The sequence below is a fragment of the Rhinolophus ferrumequinum genome, chromosome 2, assembly GCF_004115265.2.
Source record: "Rhinolophus ferrumequinum isolate MPI-CBG mRhiFer1 chromosome 2, mRhiFer1_v1.p, whole genome shotgun sequence".
Lineage (NCBI taxonomy): Eukaryota > Metazoa > Chordata > Mammalia > Chiroptera > Rhinolophidae > Rhinolophus > Rhinolophus ferrumequinum.
Window position 1 is genome coordinate 108,477,815 of NC_046285.1, and position 23,813 is coordinate 108,501,627.

At 49.0% G+C, this 23,813-nt stretch overlaps 1 protein-coding gene across 15 annotated transcripts in view; it reads left to right on the top strand.

Moving 5' to 3' along the window:
* The window catches only part of PCBP3 (poly(rC) binding protein 3), a 182,919-nt gene that overhangs the window by 22,428 nt on the left and 136,678 nt on the right, over positions 1 to 23,813 (top strand). For 2 of the 15 annotated variants that reach the window (XM_033126336.1, XM_033126319.1), the window contains exon 1: positions 1,389 to 1,637. The exons of the other annotated variants lie outside the window; for them this stretch is intronic. The gene's annotated coding sequence lies outside the window, so the exon portion shown is untranslated. Of the gene's footprint in view, positions 1 to 1,388; positions 1,638 to 23,813 lie in introns of those variants that run through there. 15 annotated transcript variants of the gene reach the window in all.

The window sequence follows — 23,813 nt, forward strand, 5'->3', positions numbered from 1 at the left end:
GCCACGTGTCTGCAGAGGGAGCGCCCTGTGCAGACCCTGCTCGGCCTCAGCGCCTCTCCCTGGGTGGGACTGCAGGCTGGTGGCAGTGTTCTGCATGGAAGGGACAGTGAAACGGGCTGGTGGCAGTGCTCTGAATGGAAGGCACAATGAAACGGGCTGGTGGCAGTGCTCTGGATGGAAGGGACCATGCAGTTGCTTCTGAGGGCAGGCTGGTGCGCGCAGGCGTGCTGATAGCTGCGGATCCCTTCAGTTCCCAAGTCGTCCTGAGGAAACAGGTTAAACGTCAGGGTGGGTTTCTAACTCATTACCTACAATGTGTGAAACATGATTGAACCTTTACAAAACGCCAGGAACGGCAGCCCTTAGGGCATTGTTGCCCTTGGAATATTAGTGATCCCAGTGTCTCCTGCCTGGGATCACAAGCGCCTGCAGGGGCAACACTGCCGCTGTCTGCCTGGTCTTGCCCCTGTTCCGTGCGGGTAGAAAGGAAGTCAGAAACCTGCTTCTTTCCCATTATGACAAGCTGCGCGTGCCCGTGTCTCTCTGGAAACGGGGTGCCAGTGAGGGTGCTGTTAGTGACCAGCAGGAAGAGGCGCGTGTGGTTGAGACCCGGCCGGAGGGCAGGCAAGGAGGGCAGGGGAACGTGGGCTTACCTGTAAGTGCCATCATCACCTCTTCCTGGTTAAGTCACTCACAGCAATCTCCAGAAAGAAAGAGTAGTGGAAATGTGGGAAATGATGTGGGCTTGTTAGCCCTCGGTGAGTTGGGAGCGTGCCTGCCTGGGGGCTGATTTTCTGATGCCCTCAGAGGTGTAGAGTAAGTGGTCTGGGCCTGTGGGGGTACCCTCTGACAATTGCATTTCCTTCATGTTTGGATATTGTCCTTGCTTTGTGGCCCGTATTTGAATTGTGCCGTAAGGTGCAGAGCTGTGGCAGGTGACCGTAACGACGACCTGGCAGGTGACTGTAACGACAAGCTAGCAGGTCTTTTAATAGCACAGCTCCCAGAAACAGAATCACCTGTTTCATAGCCTGATCGTGCCGACGATTGCTCCGGAGGATTCTGAATGGCTGGTAGGACACTGGACAGGCACTGAAGTGCTCCTCACCCCCCGCCGTGAGGCATGACTGGCTAGAACACACCCCCACTTCAGAACCGCTGCTGGGACTGGGCCGGAATCATCCGTCACCACACATTAAACTCAGGTTGCATCAGAATGAAGGATGGCCAAGCCAGAATCTTCTCCTTGATTCTGGGAAACTTAGTCATTTGTTCTCTGAGTCAGCTTCACGGCGGGTAATGTCACATCACATTCTTTTGGGGCTGGGCCAGGAACCAGCATGCTTGCCAGCTCTTCGGCGATGAGCTCATCAGCCTCTCGGCTCCCACATTCCTGGCCAGGAGCTGCCCTGGAATTAATGCTGTCACTGCAGCAGCCCTAAGCCCTCACCAAGATTGCTCTTTCTTTTCCTGTGTCTGTCATGTGCTGGCCCTTGCTGTCACCAGGTGAAGCCTAAACTTTCTCCTTCAGGAAGCCTTCCCAGGCTGAGGCTCTGAGATGCGATGCTAGGAATTCAACCCAACCCACTGTTGCCTGAAAAGCCTTGTCCCGGGGACTGCTGAGGATGTAAACACAGGTGAGCCACAGCCCTGCCCCCAAGGGCAGGTAGCCCCCAGGGGAGGGGACAAGGCAGGAACACCTTAAAGTGTGTGCAGCGGGCAGCCGAGAAGAGCAGAGGGAGGGCGCGGAGCTCCGCAGAGGGACAGAGGAGGCCCAGAGAGGACGGGCGGTTCAGCTTGCCCTTGGATTCTGTGCAGTGGGGCTGGCACGGAGTAAGTGTGTCTGAAAAATACGATCGACTAGGTTTTCCATCACCAACAAGGATGTGTTCGGGAAAAAGAAAGGGTTGCAGCCCAGTGCGTGCAGGCGTGGCAAGCACACTGGCCAGGATGGAGGGGTATTGAAGGAAGAGGAAAGGAAGTTAGAACCGTTCACAGAGGTTTATTACGCACAGAGTTCTTCCTGTAGCGCTCTCCCCGTTACCCAGCGGTGAGACTCGCCCAAGTCTCGCTCCCCCCGCAGACCCTCTGACCAACTATGTTTGCTCAGGTCCCGTCCGGTCTCTATCGGTGTGCGATGGGAATGGCTGTTGTCCTTTGTTTTCTAAGTAGTCAAATAGAAAAAAGGTCGTCTCCACATCTCCCAGATGAGGCGACAGGCTCAGACGCTTGGGAGGCAGTGTGTGGGGAAGGCAGCCAGGCGACGTGGGTCCCTGGTGGTGGGTACACGATGACCAAGATGTCTGAGCCTGGTGACATCCACTCTGCCTCCTGCGGCCACAGCACGGAGGAAACAGCTCTGTCGTTCATGGAAATCAGTAGTACACGTCTGATTAAAAATGAGGCATGGCTGCATTTCTGTCTGACGAGGAAGACACTGCAAGTAGGGCTTTTTAGAGTGTTCAGTGTGACAAAGGGAAAAAGTTAAAAAAATCAATAGGGTGTTTTCAGCGAGTTTGTGCCAGAGAAGGAGTTCAAAGAGATGTTGAGAGGAGTTTTTTGATTTATAACTGTCGGACTGTGACTGACCTTCACCAAGCCAGGCCTCGGAGGGCATGGGAGGAGCCCTCAGTCTGAGGGGGTGGCCAGAGCCCTGCAGGAGGGGCCTGGGGTTACCAGAGAGCCCCCGTGAGTGCAGCAGCCCTGCCCTTGAACTTCTGCTTCCCTCGGAAAGGGCTTCAGGCCTGGCCCACCACAGCGGTCCTCAGCAGGATTACGGCCCTTCCTCTTCCGGCTTGGCTTTGTTTACAGCCCACGTGGCTGGTCCTGTTCCAGAGCTCACCTGTAGCCCCAGGTGCCTGCTGCTCCAGCTGTTCTCCCCACATGGGCACTTGGGACGTTTCCAGCTCAGGGCTCCTCAGATGAAGCTGTTCTGACTTTGGACCGTGATGTCCTTTGGCTGACATGTATACACATTTCTCCAGATACCCAGGGAGGAGTGGCGTCACAGGCCTGGTGTGTGCTTGCTTTAAGCACATAATTGCCAGACAGTTTTTAACGTGGTTGACCCAGTTTGCAAATTACCCAACAAATGCACGAGAATTGAGTTTGTTTCTCTTATTATCGCCAGCACTTGCTGGTTTCTGTCTTTTTCACGTTTGCCTTGGTTGTGTGGTCGTATTGTATTGTGGTTTTAATGTGCATTTTACTGATACTGTGTGTTTTTTCCCACACCAGCAAGTAATTCACCGACACCGGTAGGATCTTGGCTCTGACACCAGTTTCCTGGGGTGAGCTTCAGATCCAGATCCCACAGGCTAAGGGTTCAGTCCCACAAGACTGCCCCCACCCCATTCAGATGCCAACCGCAAGTCCAGGTGGTCCCCTGTGCTTCTGACAGACTGCCTATAAATTGGATGGTCCCAGAGCCCCCCTCTTTGGGTTCAGTTAATTTGCTGGAGTGGCTCACAGAACTCAGAGAAACATTTAACAGGACATTGATGAACAGCCAGATGGAAGAGATGCACAGGGCGAGGGATGTGGGAAGGGGTGTGGGAAGGGGTGTGAAGCTTCCACGTGCTCTGGGTGCACCAGTCCCCCTGAATCTCCAAGTGTTCACCCACGTGGAAGCCCCACAAATCTGGCCCCTTTGGGTTGTGAGGCGGGCTGCATTACCTAGGCGTGATTGATTGCATCATTGGCTATTGGTGGTTGAACTCAAACTCCACCCCTTCCCCTCCCCAGAGGTCTCTGGGTGGGGCTAAAGGTCCAACCCTCTAATCACGGGTGGATCCCCAGTGACTCGCCCTACCCTGAGGTGACCTAGGGCCTTTCCCAAGTCACATCAGGAAATCCCAAGGCTTTTAGGATCCCTGTGCCTGGAAATGGCAGTGTCTTGAGGTTTGCTTCAAGTTTACAAATCTTGGACATACTTGGTTAAATTTATCCCCCAAATGTTTCGTGTTTTTCGATGCTGTTATAAATAGTTTTAAAAGATTTTTCATTTTTAATTGTTAGCTAGTGTAGTTTGTTTTTGTATATTGAGCTTATATCCTCAATTTAGCTGATGTCATTTATTAGTTTTAATAACCTTTGCCCCCATGATCTTGTCATCTGCAAATAAAAATAGTTTTACTCCTTTCTAATATGTGTGCCTTTTTAAAATGTTTTCACCTTATTGTCTAGAACCTCTAGTATACTAGTGAGTAGAAGTGGTGAGATTGAGTCTTCTTGCCCTGTTCTTTATCTTGTGGGCAAGGCATTCAGTCATCCACCATTAATTGTATGTTAACTGTAGGTTTTTCATAGATCCCTTTATCAGCTTGAGGAAATTCCCTTCTTTTTCTTGTTTCCTATTTTTTTTTTTATCATGAATATGTACTGAATTTTGTCAGTACATATTTACGTATTTGTCAGTACATATTTTCCCATATTTATTGAGACAACCATAGGTTATTTTTCCTTTGTTTTGTTAATTTTTTGAATTGCATTTATTGATTTGAATGTGAAACCAATCTTGTATTCCCCAAGCTGAACTCTGCTTGGTCCTGATGGATGTTTTTACCTATTTACCTGTCCATCCATCTGTCTGTCTGCCTGCCTACCTAGTACCTACCTGTCTTCTATCTTCCTGACTTTGAGTTCCTGATACTTTTGAAAGGACTGTTATTTATATCTAGGATCATGAGGGAAGTTATTCAGTCATTTTCTCCTTGTATCTTTGCTTTGGTTTTGTGATGGAATAAAGCTGGTTGCATTAAATGTACTGGACAGTTTCCCTCCTCTAGTTTCTGAAAGAATTTGTGTCAGATTGCATTATATTTTTCTTAAATTTTTGATAGAATTCATCCAGGCCCCAAGCTTTCTTTATGGGAAGATTTTAAATTAAGAATTTAGCTTTAACGCTTTTCAGATTTTTATGTTCTGAGTCAATTTTAGTGATTTGTGTTTTGTAAGATATTGATTTTTTTCTTGTTATCAAGTTCAGTGACATGAGGTTTCTCTTTATATTGATCGTTACCCTTATCATTATTGTGTGATTTATAATGATGTCTGTTTTCTTACTATGGAGATTGTAACTTGTATTTTTTCTCTTTTCTTGATCAATCTAGCTAGCAGTTAATCAATTTTATTGACTTTACAAATATATATAGATTTTACTTTCAATCTATAGATTTTTCTCTCTCTCTCTTTTTTTTTTGGTCCTTTCTTTTTACTGATTTTTATTCTTGATTGTTTTCCTTCTACTTATTTTGGATATACTTTGCTGGTCTTTTTCTAGCTCCTTAAGGTAAAAGCGGATTGATTTTGTTTTTGTTTTTTCATTATTGATATTAGCATTTAGACCTATAAATTTCCCTCTAAGCACTGGTTTAGCTCTATGCCACATATATTTAAACCTTTTTTTTTTTGAAATAATTACAGACCCATAGGGAGTTGCAAAAATGTAGAAAATCCCAAGGAATCTACAAAGAAAAATAAACTGGAATTAATGAGTTTAGCAAAGTTGCACAATTCAAAATAAACACAAAAATTAGTTTTATTTTTGCAGATTAAAAATACCATACAATCCCCCCAAAATAAGCACACAAGCATGTAGGTATAAATCTAACAAAATATTTATAGGACTTTTGTGCTGAAAACTACAAAATCCTGATGAGAGAAATCAAAGTAGATCTAAATAAATGGAAAGACATACCATGTTCAGGGATTAGAAAATTCAACATAGTAAAGATGTCACTTCTCCCCAAATTATTATACCAGGTTAATGCAATTTCTGTTAAAATCACAGCAAAAACTTTTATAGGTATAGACAAGCCGATTCTAAAATAAATATGGAAAACAAAGGAACCAGAATAGCTAAAACAATTTTGAAAAGGAAGAATAAAGGGAGAGGAATCAGTGTGCCTAGTTTCAAGATTTTATATCCACAGTAATAAGACTGTGGTATTGTCAGAAGGGTAGACACAGTGGAGGGAACAGTGTAGGGAACCTAGTATAGAAAGGAGTGTGGGGATTCGCAGCAATATGCCCAAATGATTTTTGAGAAATTATCTTCTCAAATGATTTTGAGAATTGCAGAAGCAATTCAGTGGTGGAAAGTTAGCCTTTCTAGCAAATGGTCCTGGAATAGTCAAACATCCATAGGCAAGAAATGAACCTTAATCTGCCTTGCACCTGATACAAAAATTAACTCAAAGTGATCACAAATTCAGATCTACTTAGAGAAAATAAATGTTTCAGGGCAAAGGCTGGACAAAGGTCTTAGACTTTACACCAAACGACAACGTAAGAGGAAAACTAATAATTTGGACTTCATCGTTATTAGAAACTTTTTCTCAAGAACCTGTTAAGATGATGAAAAGAAAAGCTACAGACTGGGAGAAATAATTTGCAAATCACATGTTTAATAAAAGACTGCTAATGAAAATACACAAAGAACCATCAAAACTAAAAAAAACAAAAACAAAAACAAAACAGAAAAACAAACAAAAAAATACCGAGCGGCCGGATGGCTCAGTTGGTTAGAGCGCGAGCTCTCAACAAGGTTGCTGGTTCAATTCCCGCATGGGATAGTGGGCTGTGCCCCCTGCAACTAAGATTGAAAACGGCGACTGGACTTGGAGCTGAGCTGCACCCTCCACAATTAGATTGAAGGACAAAGACTTGGAGCTGATGGGCCCTGGAGAAACACACTGTCCCCCAATGTTCCCCAATAAAATTTATTAAAAAAAGAAAACAATTCAACTGGAAACTGCACAAAGACATGAAGAGACATTTCATTGAAGAGAAGCTACAGATGGTGGATAAATTCATGAAAAGGTACTCAGCATCATTGCCACTTAGGGAGTGCCAATGAAAACCACAATGAGATGGCACTGCACACATGGCAGTATGGCTGTGATGAAAAACTAGTTGACACCAACAAAGGCTGGCAGGGTGCACGGGCGGGCTATCACATGTGGGGGATGCAAAATGCAGTGGTCACTCTGGAACCGGCTTGCCAGATTCTTACAGAATTGGACTTGTAGCTACCACACAACCCAGCAATGTGACCTGCGTATTCATCGCGGAGAAATGAAAACTGTTCACACAAACGCTATTCAGGATCATTGGGGGTTTATATGAAACAGCCCCAAACTGGGAACAGCCCAGATGCTCCTCAGTGGCCTCACAGCTGGACTGTGGCCCCCCCATGGTGTGGGACACTGTGCGGTGACAGGAAGGAACACACTACTGACACACGCAGCGACCGACCGGGGTCAGGCTCCGGGGAATCAGCCGAGTGACAAAAGCCAGTCCCCGAAGGCTACACATGGGGTGGCCATTATGTGACATTGTTGAAACGAGGAAATGACAGGAACAGAGGACAGGTGAGTGGTTGCTGGGCTTAAGGGGTGTGGTTGTGGTGGAGGGAGAGACCTGCGGGTCCTTGGGGGGGAGATGCCGGTGCTCAGTGTGCGGTGAGGTAACGTGCTGCACGTTTGCAAGATGCCGCCTTCGGGGAAACGGGGATCACGGTCTTTCCACGGCTGTGTGTGTGTCTACAGTTTTCTCCGGATCAGGAGTTTACTTAAAAATAGGCCGATCAGCCATCCTTCCGCCCAGAAGCGTTCAGGGTGTCCCTTTGTCCCGCCTTCTTTCAGGCTACGAGCTGCACACGACTCAGCTCCTGCCGCTCGCCCCGCCTGACTTTTAGGTACGTCAGCATCCTAGCTGTTCCTCCGGCCCCAGCACATCTTCCAAACTGCACCTCATTTCACTGCCCCTTTTACTTTGGTTTCCAGGAAACTGAGGTTTTGAGACCGACAGTTTTTAATTCCAGTTGATGGGCACCCACCAGTGCCAGGCCCATTCTAGCCGCTCGGGTGATGTCAGTGGATAGAGCAGGTAGAGACCCTGCCAGGGGGCCTTCCAGCCTGTTGGGGAGACAGGCAGCATGAACAGGAAGTGTGATAAAGGAGCAGCTTGTGATGGCGGGTGTGCAGGGTAGGCGGTGGGAGCGCTGGTCAGGGGAGGCGGGCTGCCCTCATTGAGCAGGTGCCATCTGAGGACAGACGTGGAGCTGGTGAGGGCATTAGATGTGTGGCTGCCTGGGGAGGACCGTCGGTGGGGAGGGGGACGACAGCAGGGGAGGCTGGTGCAGTGGAGCCCCTGGAGGTGACGGCGGCTGGGCTGGGGGCGAATGGTGGGCAGGGATGAGCTGAGCCTGTCTTGGGCTTCGTAGGCTGGGGGAGAATTTGACTTTTACTCTGCAGGAAGCAGGGAGCCATTGCAGGGTTTTGAGCAGAACAGTGACATGAGTGGACTTAGGCTGTCACAGGACGACCCTGCCCGCTCTTTGGGGTCAAGGACAGAAGGAGGAGCCTGTTAGACGGTTGAGTGGCGGGCTGTGCCGTGGCTGGGCGCACTCAGGAACATAGACGTGGGTCGGGGGAAGCAGAGTCGTCGCGGGTGATGCCTGGCCTGGTGGCCTGGATGGTGGCATGTGGTGCTCAGGGGTGGGATGGGGAAGCCCTCAGCGCCGGGCATGGGTGTCACCCTGGAGGCAGGAGCAGGTTGCCTGCGCTTGAATTGGGATGGGGAGCGAGGACTAGGACATGGAGATGGAGGTTCGGACGCTGTGCATTTAGGGGGGTAGGCAGGGCTTCTGAAAGGGGTACAGACGTGTGAAGACTCAGCACTGAAGCTGGGCCCTCCCATGTTGAGGGGCCAGGAGAAGACACGTTTCCATAGGAGCGACTGAGAAGGGCAGCGGTCAGGCGGTGGAGAGGGAAGGGAGCGTCATCATCGAGCAGGGTGAGGGTGTCAGATGCCCGAGGGGCTCGTGGCTGGGGGAGGGGCAGGCAGAGCCCTCCTGGAGTAAGAGGAGGAGGCAGCCATGATTGTTCACTTGTTTTCCTACAAAACAAAGTGTGGGCACGTGGTGGTGGTTGGCGGGGGAGGCGGGACCAAGAGCAGGAGCTCTTAGAATGCAGGACGTACTGGCTTGTATGTGCTGTGCTCAGCCAGCTTGCTGCGACCCAGGGGCGGCAGTGACTCCTCCTGCCCGCACTTCCTCCGACACAGGCGCCCAGAGGGGCTGGGGGGAGAGCTGTCTGCAGCCGACGAGGTAATCGGATACGGGGAGAAGGTAGACATGGAGACATAAAACACTGTCTAAATGAAGGGCAATCATATTTAAAGTAATTTGAAGATTGACAGGAAATTCATAAAGGGAATATGGACTTCCATTTACCACCGCGGGAGATGGCCTCGTCCACAGCGTCCTGACCTCTGGAAGAGCAGACGTGGCTGCTGGCAGAGTGCCAAAACATGGAAATGCGAAATGCAATTGAATAATCTCTCCTAAATCAATTCTGTGAGCCAGCTGACCCGGGGGGGATGAGATGCGGGGCAGGCCCGACACGGAGGGCTCCTGTTTGCTGCGTGTATCACGACAGTTGATTGGGGGACAACCACATGCAGCTTCCCTTGGTTTCTGGGGGCCTGTGTGGCGCTCTTCAGCCAGCCTCCGCCAGGCCGTGTTAGGGAAACATGTCTCTGGTTTTGGCTGGAGGGGGCTGTGTCAGGCCCAGCAGGAAGGTCCCTGCCGACCCCCCATTGGTACCTGGGGCTGCCGTCTGCGCAGCCCGGGTCTACACTTTGCGTCCTGAGTGTGAATCATTCCCGTGTCTTCGTCCCTCCCAGGACCAGCCGGTGCTGTGGCTGACCACGGGCCCAGCATGGACGTTGCCTGAGTCCCACGAATGTCTTCAACTCAGGGCTCACTTTTGCTCAGCAAGGTTCTCTGGGCATCTTGGACTTTGCACTGGCACAGCAGGACGCATCCTGGGGGCACAGGGTAAGTGACCACCAGGGCCTCACCACCCACGTGCCCGCGGAGACTTGTCCTGAGCTCCCCCGGCTGGCCGGTCCCCTTGTGCATGCGGAGACAGGAGCCTGTCCTGCGCCTGAGGTAGCTCGGCACTTGGTGGCTGTGCTTTTTCCTGATATTCCTAGGATGACTGAGCATGTTTCCCCTGGCTGCACCTTTTCAAGGCATTTCAGGTCTTTCTTGGCTGTGAGGTTGGCAGAGGAAGTGCCCGCCACTGTGGACCCACACTGGGGACATCTGGGCAGCTATGGTGCCACAAGTCAGGAGTCTGAACGTGTTTTCTGCAAAGGTCCACATAGTAAATATTTTAGGTACGTGGGCACACATGACCTCTCTCATATATATATATTTTTTCTCAACCCTTTAGAATCATAGAAACCGTTCTTAGCTCACTGACCTATGAAAACCGCCGTTGTGCCCTGACCCCTGCACTAGCCCGGGAGGCAGGAGTGAAATGTTGGCCGGGCCGTAGGTTCAGCAGTTTGATCCACTTAGAGGTGGGAGAGGACAGAGGGCGTCTAGTGTTGGGACGGACTCGCTTTTGTGCACGTGCGTTTATGTCGTGTGAGCGCCAGCTAGTCTTGGAAAGGACCTTCGTCGTCTTAGACTTCACCACTCAGGACCCCTAGTCGCCAAGCGGTCCCTTGCGCCATTACTTAGCAGTGCTGTGGTTTAGCAAATACCCCCGTAGCTGCAGAGCGCCGGTGGTGATAAGCCCCGGCCCCTGGAGCCCCTTCTCCTGGAGCCGCGCTGCTCCACCCCGACTGCACTTGAGAGTCACCTGGGGCTTTGGTCGAGCAGCTGTGCCAGGTCCCCAGGCTGCAGTCCGGGGGGCAGGCTGACCCTCTGTGCTATGTTGCCTGGGTCCCAGGCAGGCTGCTTTCTAGCAGCCAGAGCCGAGCTCACTGGCGTGTGGTAGAGGTCCTTACTGCCACTGGTGCTGCTCTTCCTTTCCCGCCCCACGCCCACTTGCTCCTGCCCCTCCATCCCCCTCCCCATGCAGGAAATGCTCCAGGATGAGGAAAGATTTGGGCTTAATCAGCAAGAGCTGGTTCAGTTAACACAGGTCCCAGATGGCACGGGAGCCCTTTCAGCCGCTTAGATGAAGAGGCTCCAGCCGGCTGAGGGAGGTGACGCGGGGCCGCTGGGCGAGGGCTGAGCTCGCCAGCTTTCCGGGCATGTCAGGAAACGCCAGTGGCTTCCTCTTCTCCTCCTCCTTATTCAGTGAGACTGTTCCAGTTCACGGTGGCACTTACATCTAGGAACTGGGTGTTTGCTTCTGTAAAAAGTCAATAGTTATCTCTGCTGACTTTGACCAAACAGTACGAAGTGCTTAGAAGGAGGTTGGTGAGAAGATGGCAGGAAGCCTCATGGTTCTGAGGCTTGTCAGCACACTTATTTTTCCTTTTTACAACTCTTATTTCCAGGTCCTTGGAGCCAATCTCTGTTTACTCTTCATACTGACTGAGTGTGTACACACGTTATTAATAGTAGGATTGGGGAGGAAAGAATGCTTTCTAGTCTGGAATAGTCCCTAACAGAAACCTTGCAATTGAAATATGTTTGGTCTCTAGGGATCTAGGCCTGTGCTTCTCCAGCTTTAGTGTGCACATGAATTACTGGGATTCTAAAACTGCAGATTCTGACCAGAAGGAGCGACGCCTGGGACTCTGCATCTCCAATGAGCTCTCTGGCCCTGTTTTGAGAGGTTGTGGGCCATTGCACATGGTCCACCTCCGAGGCATTATCAGGTTGATCCTAGAGGGCAGTTGGACCATACAGGTTGTATTATTAGGAGCATGGCATACAGATGGTGGAGGTGATAGTCCTGCCTCAGTGTGCTGCATACTTGTGTTAGGCTCCTGGGGAGGGAGTCAGAGAGTGGGGCTGTCGCTGGCACGTGCAGGCAGGTCTCCAGTGTCAGGAGCGGGGCACTGACCCACCTGCCCGGCTGAGTACTCACTCACCTGTGCTGCCCTGTGACTGCTTATGCAGCCCCGGGAAGCAGGTGGCTCACACGCGAGGAGGACACTGAGGTTTAGAACAGTCACAAGGTCCCAGTGGTAGCTGTGCCTAGACCCAGCTCTGATGTTTCTGACGGCCACTCAGGGCCAAGGAAGGCCAGTCCCACTCGGGAAAGGCTGTGCCCTGCCCTCCTTCCCCCCTTCCCCATCCCCCAGGTGCTACGAGTGTGTGCTGTTTGAAAGGCTCAGATTTAGAAGAAGGATTGGACTGGTTCTGTGTGACAGCAGCACACTCAGGATCGCAGTGTCACGTGAGGGAGGGCATTGGGTTACCGTCAGGGTGGGGGTGAGGGCGGGGCCAGCGGGGATGGGTCTCCGGCTGCGGCAGTGTCCCCGAGGCCCGGACCACCTTGTGGGGGGCGGGGGCAGAGGGAGGCTGGCCTGGGCAGTTAGGTTACATGACTTCTAAAAACCCCTTCCAATTCTCTGGGGAGACTTTGGGGACCCTGATGGTCTCATACTTTCCAAATCTTCCAGGGACCCGGTTTTTGATCAAGAAGCCTGGGAGGGGAACACCACTGTTTTTGCTGCTTGAAGTTGTGGAAGCCATAGAACTTTTGAAGTTGTGTTTGAAGTTGTGCTTGAAGCCATAGAACTTTTAGAAACTGAATGGGTCCTCTTAATATTTGGGAAATAAAGTGAGAGGGATCACTTGCAAAACATTGCTTTATCTAAGTAATGTTTCTATCATGAAGGTAGAAAAGTAAAATCAGTGTCTCATTTAAGTTGGAAAGAGAAAGCCAGCAACTGTAGCTGATGGGCGGGGGACGGTTTAATACGGTAAAGGGTTAATCCTTCAAAGGTTCGGCAATACTTTTAGGGAATTAACGTCCAGGATCTAATGGTATATTGATGACTGAGATGCATGTGGTTCTGTAAAAGCTTTTAGACCCTGGCTCTGTTTCAAGGGCACAGATTCACGATGACTCCTGATCTTTCTCCATGTAGGAAGAATCCATTGTTCTCCTGGGAACATTTGCAGTGTTCACAGAACTGTCCACCTGACCAGCGGGCTCTGCTCATCGCCGGGCAAAGCCCTGGCTGGCAGGCCACTTCTCTGTGCCCTGGCTGTGTGCAGAGGCCAGGGGCTCAAGCTGGACCTGGCCTGAGGGGACACACTGGCCCAGCCTCAGTACCTGGCCGGCCAGAGTTCAGAGACTGGCCCCCTGCTTGCTGTCCGCACAGCTGGTGGACAAAGCACCTAGCCTTTCCGGGCCTCAGTTTCCACATCTGGAAAATGGAACTACTAGTCCATCTTGCTGAGTTGGTGTGAGGAGAGTGGCCATGCTCACGAAGCACCTAGTGTGTCGTGTCAGAAGGGCTCAGCAAAGGGGGTAGACGGCTGCTGAGGAGTGACCAGCAAGTGTGAAGACATTTTCTCATGTCCAGAACTGGGAGTCTGTCTTCTAGAATATTCAGTTTCCCGTGCTGAAATTCAGTGTAAGAATTAGAAATATTGAGGCAAAGCTGACACTTTGTTCTGCTTTTATTACGAAAGCAGATGACACGCCTGAGTCTGCGGGAAAACACTTTGCCTCTTAGATGCTCCACAAGTTACATGGCGCCCCAGCAGGAAGCCCTGGAGCATTTCCTGTGAATTTAGACCTTCTAGCACGGACACCTTCTCTCAGGCTTCTGCAGCATTGATGTCCAAAGATACATGACAGTGTTTCTGAACTTGGCAGTGCTCTGAGAAAGGTGCTGTTTACACACTGAACAGACCACTGAGAACCTGGTGACTTTGCTCGGTTTTTCCTTTAACTGCTGGTTTTCTTAAAAAGTAAGCTTTTTATTTTAGCACAGTTTTAGATTTACAGAATTATTATAAAGATAGTACAGAGAATCTCTGTATACCTCACACCCAATTTAACATTTGTCATAATTAACGGATAGATGTTCATACATTACTATTAATTGAAGTTTATCCTTTAGATTTCCTTAGTGTTTTCCTAATGTTATTTTTCTGTCCCAGAATCCCATCAGGACACCACATGACATTCAGTCATCACATCTTTTTAAGCTCTTTTGGGTTGTGATAGTTTATTAGACTTCATTTTTGATGACCTTGACTGTTTTGAGGACTAGTGGTCAGGTATTTTGCAGCGTGCCCCTCTATAGAAATTTAGCTGATGTTTTTCTCATAATCAAACTGGGCGTGTAGGTTGTCTGGAGGGAGGCCACAGAGGTCACGTGCGTTCCCATCACACATCAAGGCTCCGTCTCATCACCATGACCGTCCTTGGTGCTGACCGTGGCCCCGGTGGAGGGGTGTCTGTCCAGCCCCTCCACTCCACACCACTCTTCCCCCGCGGCCTCTGTCGCCGGAGGTCGCCGTGCACAGCCCACACCTAGGGGGACGGTGTGCCCCTCCCGGAGGACGGGGTGGCCACAGAAGGCACGTGGAGCGTCTGCACGGGAGTTTCCTCTTCTCCCCACGGACTCGTCGGCCGTTTATTCACGTCTGTGTGATGCGTGGATGTTGATTTTAGACTCGGGCTGGACCTGCTGCAGCTTCCGTCATGGGAGCGCTTTCAGTTGACTCCTGTAACTCTTTGACACACCCCATCAGCCTGGGGCGTTTTGTTTGTGTGTGTTTAGCACTTTCCTACTTCCTGGCCCCACAAGCTGCTCCAGGCTCATTGCATATTCCCCACCCTCTCCCAGAATCAGTCACTTCTCCAAGGAGCCTGGTTCCTCTCATGGAAGAAAGGTGTTCGAGAACGGAAGAAAGGTGGGCGCCGGTGTGCGTGTGATTTGCTGTCGGGGTGGTGTTGCTTCCAGGAGCTCTCAGCTGACAGAGTGGGGAGACACGTGTGTGTGTGTGTGTGTGCCTGTGTCTACACACATCCCTCCATGCTCCTGTATGCAGCTGTTGGCATCTACACTGAGCTCAGCTGGAGCCACCGCACAGGGCCCATCCAGCCTCCTGCCCTTGCTACGTGCAGCCTGCCCTCCCACAGGAGACACCTGGCCCGTCGCCATCCGCTCCCTCAGGTGCTGGGGTCCTGCGTCACAGGCACAGCTCGCCTCTTGCGCAGTCCCTCTTGCCTTTGCTCTCACAGACTCTGCTCATCTCTGGGTGACTCGGGGCAGCACCCCGCCCCCCAACTCCCCACGTTGTGTCCTGCATTTGTAACGCGTTCCATCCTGAGCGTCTAAGTGACCTTTTAAAAAGTTGCGGACACTAAGGTTTGCTTTTGTGCTTTAACGTTCTATGGCTTCTGAGAAATGCTTACTGTGTTACTGTCACCATCGCCCTAAAACTCCTTTGGGCTGCACCCTGTCAGCCCCTCCCCCAAGTCCAGGTAACCACTGACCTGTTTGCCATCTGCACCTTTTCCAGAATGTCATGCAGCTGGAGTCATACAGTATGCAGCTTTCTCATTGGCTTCTCGTACTCAGCAATGTGTATTTAAGATTCACTGGGAGTTTTTTGTGGCCTGGTAGCTCCTTTCTTTTATTGCTGAGTTCCATTGTGTGAATGTGCCAGTTTATCCGCTCACGTATTGAAGGACATCTTGGTCGCTTCCAGTCTTTGGCAGTTATGAATAAAACTGCTGTAAAAATTTGTGTGCGGGTTTTTGTTTGGGCATTACGTTTTCAACTCATTTGGGCAAATACCAGGGAGCAAATGCTGGATCATGGTAAGGCTTGTTTAGTTTTGTAAGAAGCTGTCTAGAGTGGCTGCTCCATTTTCCATTCCCATTAGAAATGGACGAGAGTGACGTCCTGCTGCCCTGAGCCCGTGTCAGCACTGGGTGTTGTCAGTGTTTTGAATCTAACAGTGCTAGTCAGTGTGTAGTTGTAGCTCATTTTAACTTGCACTTCCCTAAATTCCCAAATGTTCCACTGTGCTGTGGTTTTCATTTGGCAAGCCGGTTTGGAAGACTGACTCTCCTGTGTCTCTTTCAAGTCAGCCTTTTCTTTTCCGAATGACTTGTCTCCGAGTCTTCCCTTGACAGCATAAGCACTGGTGTGGGGCCTGCGTCTTATTAGCTGGAGCTGTTTTCTGGATCTCCATCTATGTGCCAATGGTGACGCCTCGTTTTTAGTGAGGGTTGCTTCGCTGTCACTTATGTGTCATCTCCCCGCAGCCCCTGGGCATCTGGGGATAAATGGGTCACCTAGACTTTAGGAAGTTACTCTAGTAGTGATGTAATTTCAGGTTCAACATGTCCCCACAGGGCTGAAGTTGGGCTTGGCAACCTATTATCTTCTGATAAAGCCGGAGCGAGCCAGCCGTTCTGCCGCAGTCTGGTCTTCTGGCCTCGGCCTGCGCTCGGCTCCCCGGCTCCAGCGCCGCCTCTCCCGCTTTGTACTCTATGTTCCCGTCGGACTGGGCTGAGCTCCTGAACTGGTTCTTGTTTCCCATCCGTCGGCACTGCCCCTGTGCAGACTCTGCGTAGCCAGTCCTGCCCTCAGGCCCCGGCACAAACCTGCCTGGTCTGGCCACGCAGCTTGCCCTGTGCAGCCAGGAGGAAGCTGCATCTCGTGAATACTGGAGCTCCCTCATTTCCCGTACAAGGCAGAGGGTGACGGATTTGCCCTGCCTGGCATTACGGCTGTCGGCACGCAGCTCTCTCCTAAGTGTGGGCCCCTGGAGGCTGTGCCCACCCTGTGGACTCCCTGTTCTGCGTGGGCTCTGGAGGCAGGACCCTGTCAGCGTGCTGCCGTGCCAGCTGTGCCAGGAGGGCCCACGGGGGGAGGGTCTGCATCATCCCAGTTTGTGGGCTCTGCCTGATGGCGGGGAGAGTCACAGTCAAGATGTGCTCTTGGGTGGCTTCTCCCCTGTCAGCCCCATCCCGCAGTTCTCCTGGGGGCACAGCTGGAGGTGTGCCCTTCTGAGTCATACACAGGTTGCTTTCTTCAGGGCCCGCTTTGTCTGCGTCAGTGAGTGGCTCCTCCCACCTGGCCGTCCTAGCTCAGCCTCTGGTTTCTGTTCGCCTCCTGCATGTAGTGGTGGCCTCCTTGTTGGCTTAGGGAAGGGGGCCTGTCACCAGGACAGCTGGGGGTGGGACATGCACAGAGCGCTCGATCAAACTCCAGCTGTGTTTGTACTTTGTCTCAGTTTTGGGGGTTTGTTTCTGTCCTTTGCTTTGTCGTTTGCCCCAAAGGGCTGGTGGTCTCCGCACACAGCCTGGAATGCACTGGATGCTTCTGTGGCCGATGGTGCCTGCTACTCTCTCGGGGCTCTCATCTCCCTCCCCCCTCATCTGTTCTGATGATCCCCACCCTGGGTGGGCCTCTCCCATCAGCACTGGACAGTTTGTCTTTTTGCCTATTTGTGCTCTCTAGTCGCTGCCAGGCTGACAAGCATCTTGGATGTAACAGGTCCAAAACTGGAGTCTCGAGCTTCCCGTCAAAACTCCATGGCCTAGTTGCTAAGGCCAGCAGCCTCGGAGCTACACCCTCCCACTCCTGTCTCAAACCCTGCGCCACCAGCCCTCCAGGAGGTCCCGTGTCTCCGGGCACCCAGCGAGCTGAGGAAGACAGCGGTCTTAAGATTAGACTTAAACAATACAAGATCCACTGAGCTGCTTTCAGTAATATTATTTGGGAGCGTGTATGACAAGACATATAAAGTAAATATGCTAGGCAGTTAACACCTGCAACCAAACTGGCATAGCTCTGTTAATACCAGATGAATGCATATACACACGAAGCTTTTTGATGTAAAATGTACTTTCTATCTGATGAGAAAATGGTCATGATAAAGATAGAATAATTCAGAATTTATGTATACATACACAGTATCTAAACCTCAAAATGTATAGAAAAATTGGGTGATTTACGAGGAGAAATGAATAAATCTGCAGTCATACGGGTTATTTTAATTCCTTTCTCAGGAATTGATAGGTCATATACAAACACATAAGTAAAATATACAAGATTTGAACCAGCTCTATCTCTTGGTCATATTTAAAAAAAAAATGCAGCCGACTAGGGAATACACATTCTCTTGAAGCACGTGAAACGTTTTCAAAATCTGACCTTGTATTTGGTCACAAGGTCAGTCTAATTCAGACCATGCCCTCTGACCCAGTGAAGTTGAGTGAGAAATCAACGATAAAAGCACAAAGAAGGAAAGTTTATATATTTGACATAAAAAAAGAAACACCCCACTAAAAATCATTCTAATTAAAGAGGAGGTCACAATGGAAAAACCTAGAACTGACTGGCTAACAATGTAAATTAAGCTTCTCAATTGTGGTGGTGTTTGAGGGCAAATTTATATCCTCGGAGTTAGGTGTTTGAAAAGAATAAAGGCTCAAAATTGATCAGGTAACTCTCCACGTTAAGTTAGGAGAGCAAAAGAAAGCAGAAGGAAGGAAATTACAAATGTAATAACAGAAATCTGTGAAACGGGGAAGAGAGAAAATAGAAGTAGTAAAATAAAAGGCTGGTTCTTTGTAAAGAAAAACAACATTGTCAAACCTTTAGTAAGATTGATCAAAAAATAAAAAGAAGACCTAAACAGTGTTAGCTCTATTTTGTTAAGGATGTAAACAATCTATATTTAAAGATGACATTTGTCAGTTAAGCTCAAAACCAGATCCTGTCAGGGCTTCTCATGGGTTTTGAAAAGCTAATCCTAAAATACAGATGAACAGTAAGGGACCAAAATAGGAAGTAATTTTGAAAAAAGGAGACTTGCCCTTTCAGATGTCAAAGCTTAGAGAGGTGTGATATTTAGGATTTGTATTATTGGCCTAGGGACAGACAAATATGTCAGTGCAACAGAGTAAGGGAACATACCCCCCCCAACACACCACACCCATACCTCTATCTACACCCATCCATCTATACACCCCCCCGCCCCCACCCCACCCGAAACACCCACACTCACACATAGGAATTCATAACCCTGGAGATTGCATTACATGTCCACAGGGAATAGACCTTTTGGTAAATATTGCTGGGATAATCTTCTACCCATATGGTAAGGAGAGTTAGGTCCTCACCTAATGCTTCATATATGAGACTGAATTCTAGATAGAATAAAACCCTGAGTGCGAAAGGCAAAACTAAAACTTGTAGAAGAAAGACTATCAAAAAGACCATAGAATGTCTTGGCATAGAATGTTTTTGACATTGGATCTTTGACAAGGCTATCTGGGTACAGATGAGTTTCTTAAACCAGGCACAAAAAGCACAAACTGTAAGGAAAAACGCTGGTTTATTTGACTATATTAAATAGAAAAATCATCTGTATGGTAGATAATATTTATAGAATTAAAAGACAGACTACAGACAAGAGGGTACATTTGAAAGTCATAGAACTTGAAAAGGATAAATATCAAAGATCTAGAGAGAATCTGTAAAAAGACAGAGTGGAATGAGGAAACCAGAAAGGTTATAAATGTATGAAAATGTTCGATTTTTCCTATTAATCCGTGAACCATGTATTAAAACAATGAGAGACCGTTCATATTTATCAGATTGGCAAGCATGAAGTGAGTTAATAAGTATTGGTGAGGTGTGGGACAGTGGAAACCTTACTCCTTGCTCTTGGATACTGATTGGTGTAACCGTAAGTGCAGTGGATAATGTGCCTGACATGTGAGCTGTCAGTGCCGTTCTCAGGCATTTGCCGAGGAAGAACTCACCGTGCCTGAGGGACGTGGTGCGACAGTGTTTGTAATGGCAGCACAGCGGAAACCACCTCACTGGCGTCAGTACAGGAGCCTGTCACTGATTTTATTCGTATGTCAAAAATCATTCAGCACTAGAATTAATGAATTAGATCTACATGTTTCAAGATGCATAAATCTCGTTAAAAAACCAAGTTGGGAAAGTGTGGGTGCGGTATGGTGTCGTCGTTGGGTATCACATAGGCAGTGGCGGGGTAAACACGTATGTGTGAAGGATGGCGCCGTCTTTCCTGCCATCATTACCTACCTGTGGGGCACTGGGGTACAGGGCGCAGTCGTTAAGAACTGTTAATGGAGACCAGAGGCAAGTAAAGCAAAATGTGACCACTGCTTAGTCTTCATGGTACGACTTTCATACTATAAAATTCACCCCACTAAAGTGTGGAATTGAGTGGGTTTTGGTGTCGTCACAGAGCCGTGCAGAGCCCAGCTGGAAGCCCTGCAGCCATTAGCAAGCAGTCCCTCCCATTCTCCCTTCCCCGTCCCTGGGTGCATTAGTCCACTTTCAGTCTCTATGGATTTGCCCATTCTGGACGTTCTATATAAACGGAATCAAACAATATGTGGTGTTTTGTGTCTGGTTTCTTTCACTTACTATCACGTTTTTGAGCTTCATCTATGTCATAGCGTGTGTCAGGGCTTCATCCCTTTTACGGCCGAATAATATTCCATTGTACGGATAGACGACATCAGTTTATCCGTTCATTCATTGATGGGCATTTGGGTGGTTTTTCCTTTTTAGCTATTATGAACAATGCTGTTAGGAACATTTGTGTACAGGCTTTTGAGTGGATTTCTATTTCCAATTCTCTTGGGTAAACGGGTGGAATTACTGGGTCACAAGGCAACAATATGTTTAACTTTTTGAGAAACTGCCAGTGTTTTCCCAAATGGCTGCACTGTTTCGCATTCCCACCAGCACTGTGTGAGGGTTCCGCTCTCCGTCCGCCCTCAGCAGCATGCGTAATATTGCCGGGTCTTTTGGATTCTCGCGTCCTGGTGGGTGTGAAGTGGTGGGTTCCTGTGTTGGGATTTGCGTTTCCCTGGTGACTGGTGCCATTGAGCACCTCATGTGCTCCCTGGACTTCCGTGTGCGTCCCCGGGGAAATGCGAAGTCAGATCCTTTGCCCGTTGTTTGAGTTAGTTGTCTTTTTATTGTTGAGTTACAAGAATTCTTGTATGCCAGGGCCTTATCAGATTGGTAGAAATTTTCTCCCATTCTGTGGGTTGTCTTTTCACTTTCTTGATAGTGTCCTTTGAAACCCTGAAGTTTTGAATGTTCTTGAAGTCTAATGTATTTTTTTTCCTGTTTGTCACTTGTGCTTTTGGTCTGACGTCTAAAAACCATTGCCTAATCAATCCAAGGTCATGTCTTCATGTTTTTCACGTTTTCTTCTAAGAGCTCTATAGTTTTAGCTCCTACATTTGGGTCTTTGATCCATCTTGAAATAATTTTTGTACATGATGTCAAGCAGTGGTCCCCATGTGTTCTTTTGCATGTGGGTATCCAATCGTCCCAGCACGGTTTGTTGAAACAGTCTGTCTCCATGGAATTGTTTTAGCACCTTAATCACACGAGCAATTGACTGTAAGTGTAGGGGTCTATTTGTCGATTTGTGATTCTCTTCCGTCGAAATAGCTAAATCTGTATCATCGATATCTGTGTCTATTCAGATTCTCTGTTTCTTCTTGAGTCAGTTTCTGTAGTTTGCATTTATTTCTAGGGATTCGTTCATTTCATCTAATTTATCTAATTTGTTGATATAAAATTCTTAAGATTTATTCTTAAGACTTCCTTATAATCCTTTTTATTTCTGCAAGGTTGGCAGTAATATTTCCTCTTTCATTTCTGATTTTAGTAATTGAGTCTTCTCAATTCTTCAAAATTCTGTTTTTCTTAGTCAGTCTAGGTGAAGATGTCAATTCTGTTGATCTTTTCAAAGAACCCCCTTTTGGTTTGTTTTTCTATTCTCTGTTTCACTCCTTTTTGCTCTAGGATTTGTTATTTCCTTCCTCTGCTTACTTTGGGTTTAGTTTTCTCTTGGTTCTCTAGTTTCTTAAGGTGGAAGTTGAGGTAATTGGGGTCTGTCTTCTTTTTTAATCAGGTGTTCCCAGCTTTGCAGGAGCACCCAGTGTCTCCTGCCCCTTCCAAGGCCAGTGGGGCAGTGCTGGCGCTGGGAGGAGGCGAGTTAAAACCCACACGCTGACTGTTCTCACCAAGATCCAGTTGCTTTTCTTGAATAAATAAATGATCCATGGATCACTGCAGGCCTCTGATTAATTTTCAGAGTTTTTAAAAAGTTTATTATGAACATTTTGCCATTGTTCTCGTTGCTTTATTGGAGGAGTGAACTGTCAGTGGTTATGGTTCTGCCATTCCCAGTGATGTCATCTACCTACCATGTTTTATAATTACAACTTTTCTAAAAATGAATGTGACTGCAACCGGATACTTTATGGAAATTGGTTGCTACTTCTAAATGTCACGAGGAAACACAGTGTATCAGAGTAGCAGCATGGCTGCTTATCCTATTTGATATCCGAACATTCTGGAATGCTGCAGACATCAAAGCAAGGTGGTAATGGTGCTGAGACAGACAGACAGACAGCTCAGCAGAGCCAACTAGAGAATCTGGAATGTGATTCCTAAAAGGCGGAGCCGTGTGGGTGAAGTGTGGGTCCCACCCGGCTGGGGGGCTCACGGAGCACAGCCTGTCTGTGGGAGTTGCTCCCTTGTATCTAGCTGCCTTCATAGTTTCTCACCTTGAAGTGGGGTTGATTTTGCCTCACAATTAAGGGGCGTGCTGTTGAGCCGAGTGACCGGAGGCTGTGGGAGGGGGTGATGTGTGCACAGCACTTGGGTGTCCACGCGGAGGGGAGGAACAGCCAGTGTTCTTAGGGTGACCGGTGTGCCGTGGCCAGGAGGGAGAGGTGAGCAGAGACAGCCGAGGGCTGACCCAGGGCAGAACACGCTGGTCAGTGTTTTCGGTGTGACTTCTCCATCGTGACATCAAACCGAGAAAGTGAAAGAACGCCAGATTTCCAAATTGCTGTAGGGAAGATCACCGCACACCAAATTCAGAGGCCAGTAAGGGAAGTGGGGCGCGTGGTGGGCATCTCCCCATGGGTCCGAACCAGAAACAAGCCCAGGGAACATCCCCCAGGCTTTGTGCCAGAGGAACGCTTGCTGTTTGGACGTTATTTAGGGTTCAGTATGTTAAATGTGCATTGTAATCACTTGCGAAACAATTGAAGCAGTTAGGAGTTATTCTTTAAAATACGTTAGCAGTAAAGGCCTGTAGAAATATAATGATTACGCAGTTTGTTAGTACATGTCAACCTTAGAGAATATATGCAGAATAAAAACCTTAGAGAATATATGACTTCTCCAGCACCGTTCCTTCCCCTCGCGGGGTTACGGTGGCCCCCAGAGACTACCTGCGCCCTAGCGCAGAGGGGCGCTCCAGGCTGGAAGGCGAAGCTTTGCACTTCAGATGAGCCCGGTGGGCAGATGGGTGGCGTGGTCATGATTTGGGCCCTGTTTCATTCTCCGTTGCGCCAGCTGCCCGCAGCTGGGCGGGGCCCCGCGGCACTGCCCCAGACACCTGCGGGCACTTGCTTTCTGCTCAGAACTCTGTATCTCAGGCCCTCTGCTTTCGCCTGCCTCAGGTCATGGAAACAGCAGCTTGGCAAAGGTGTGCATGTGCGCACGTGAGAAAAGCAGTGTGGGAGGCTCAAACCTTGGCTCGGGGCTGCACGTGTTTGTGGTGGCCTCTGTCAGTGAGAGGACCAGAGACAAACCTCTCGTGGCCCTGAGTTCACAGGGGTTTCCTCCCAGTTTAATTAGATTGTTATTAGGGCCGTTGAACATGTCTTATTCTAATATAAAAACACCTGAATTGGTTCTTTTCTACAATATATTTACGTGTGTTTGTTGAGCCTTTGGCCAGAAGTTAATTCTGCGTCGTCCTTTCCTACTGTCCTCATGTGTTTCATGGGCTGACATCTGGTGACTTGTCGCTGGTGGGTTCTGAGCAGGCAGGTCACCAAAGGAACACGAGTACCAGCAGGCGGAGGAGATGCGAACTTCACTGCTACTGAATAATGCATCCCGTCGTTCTGGGACCGGCTCCTTGGCGTATATTTTGAGAAGGTTCAGCATAGGAGTTTGGCAAGGAATCAGGGAGATCGGACTCCACACGGCAGAGAGTGACTGGAAGGAGATGAGGTTCTGGAAGGCTCTTTGTCCTGATGGATCAG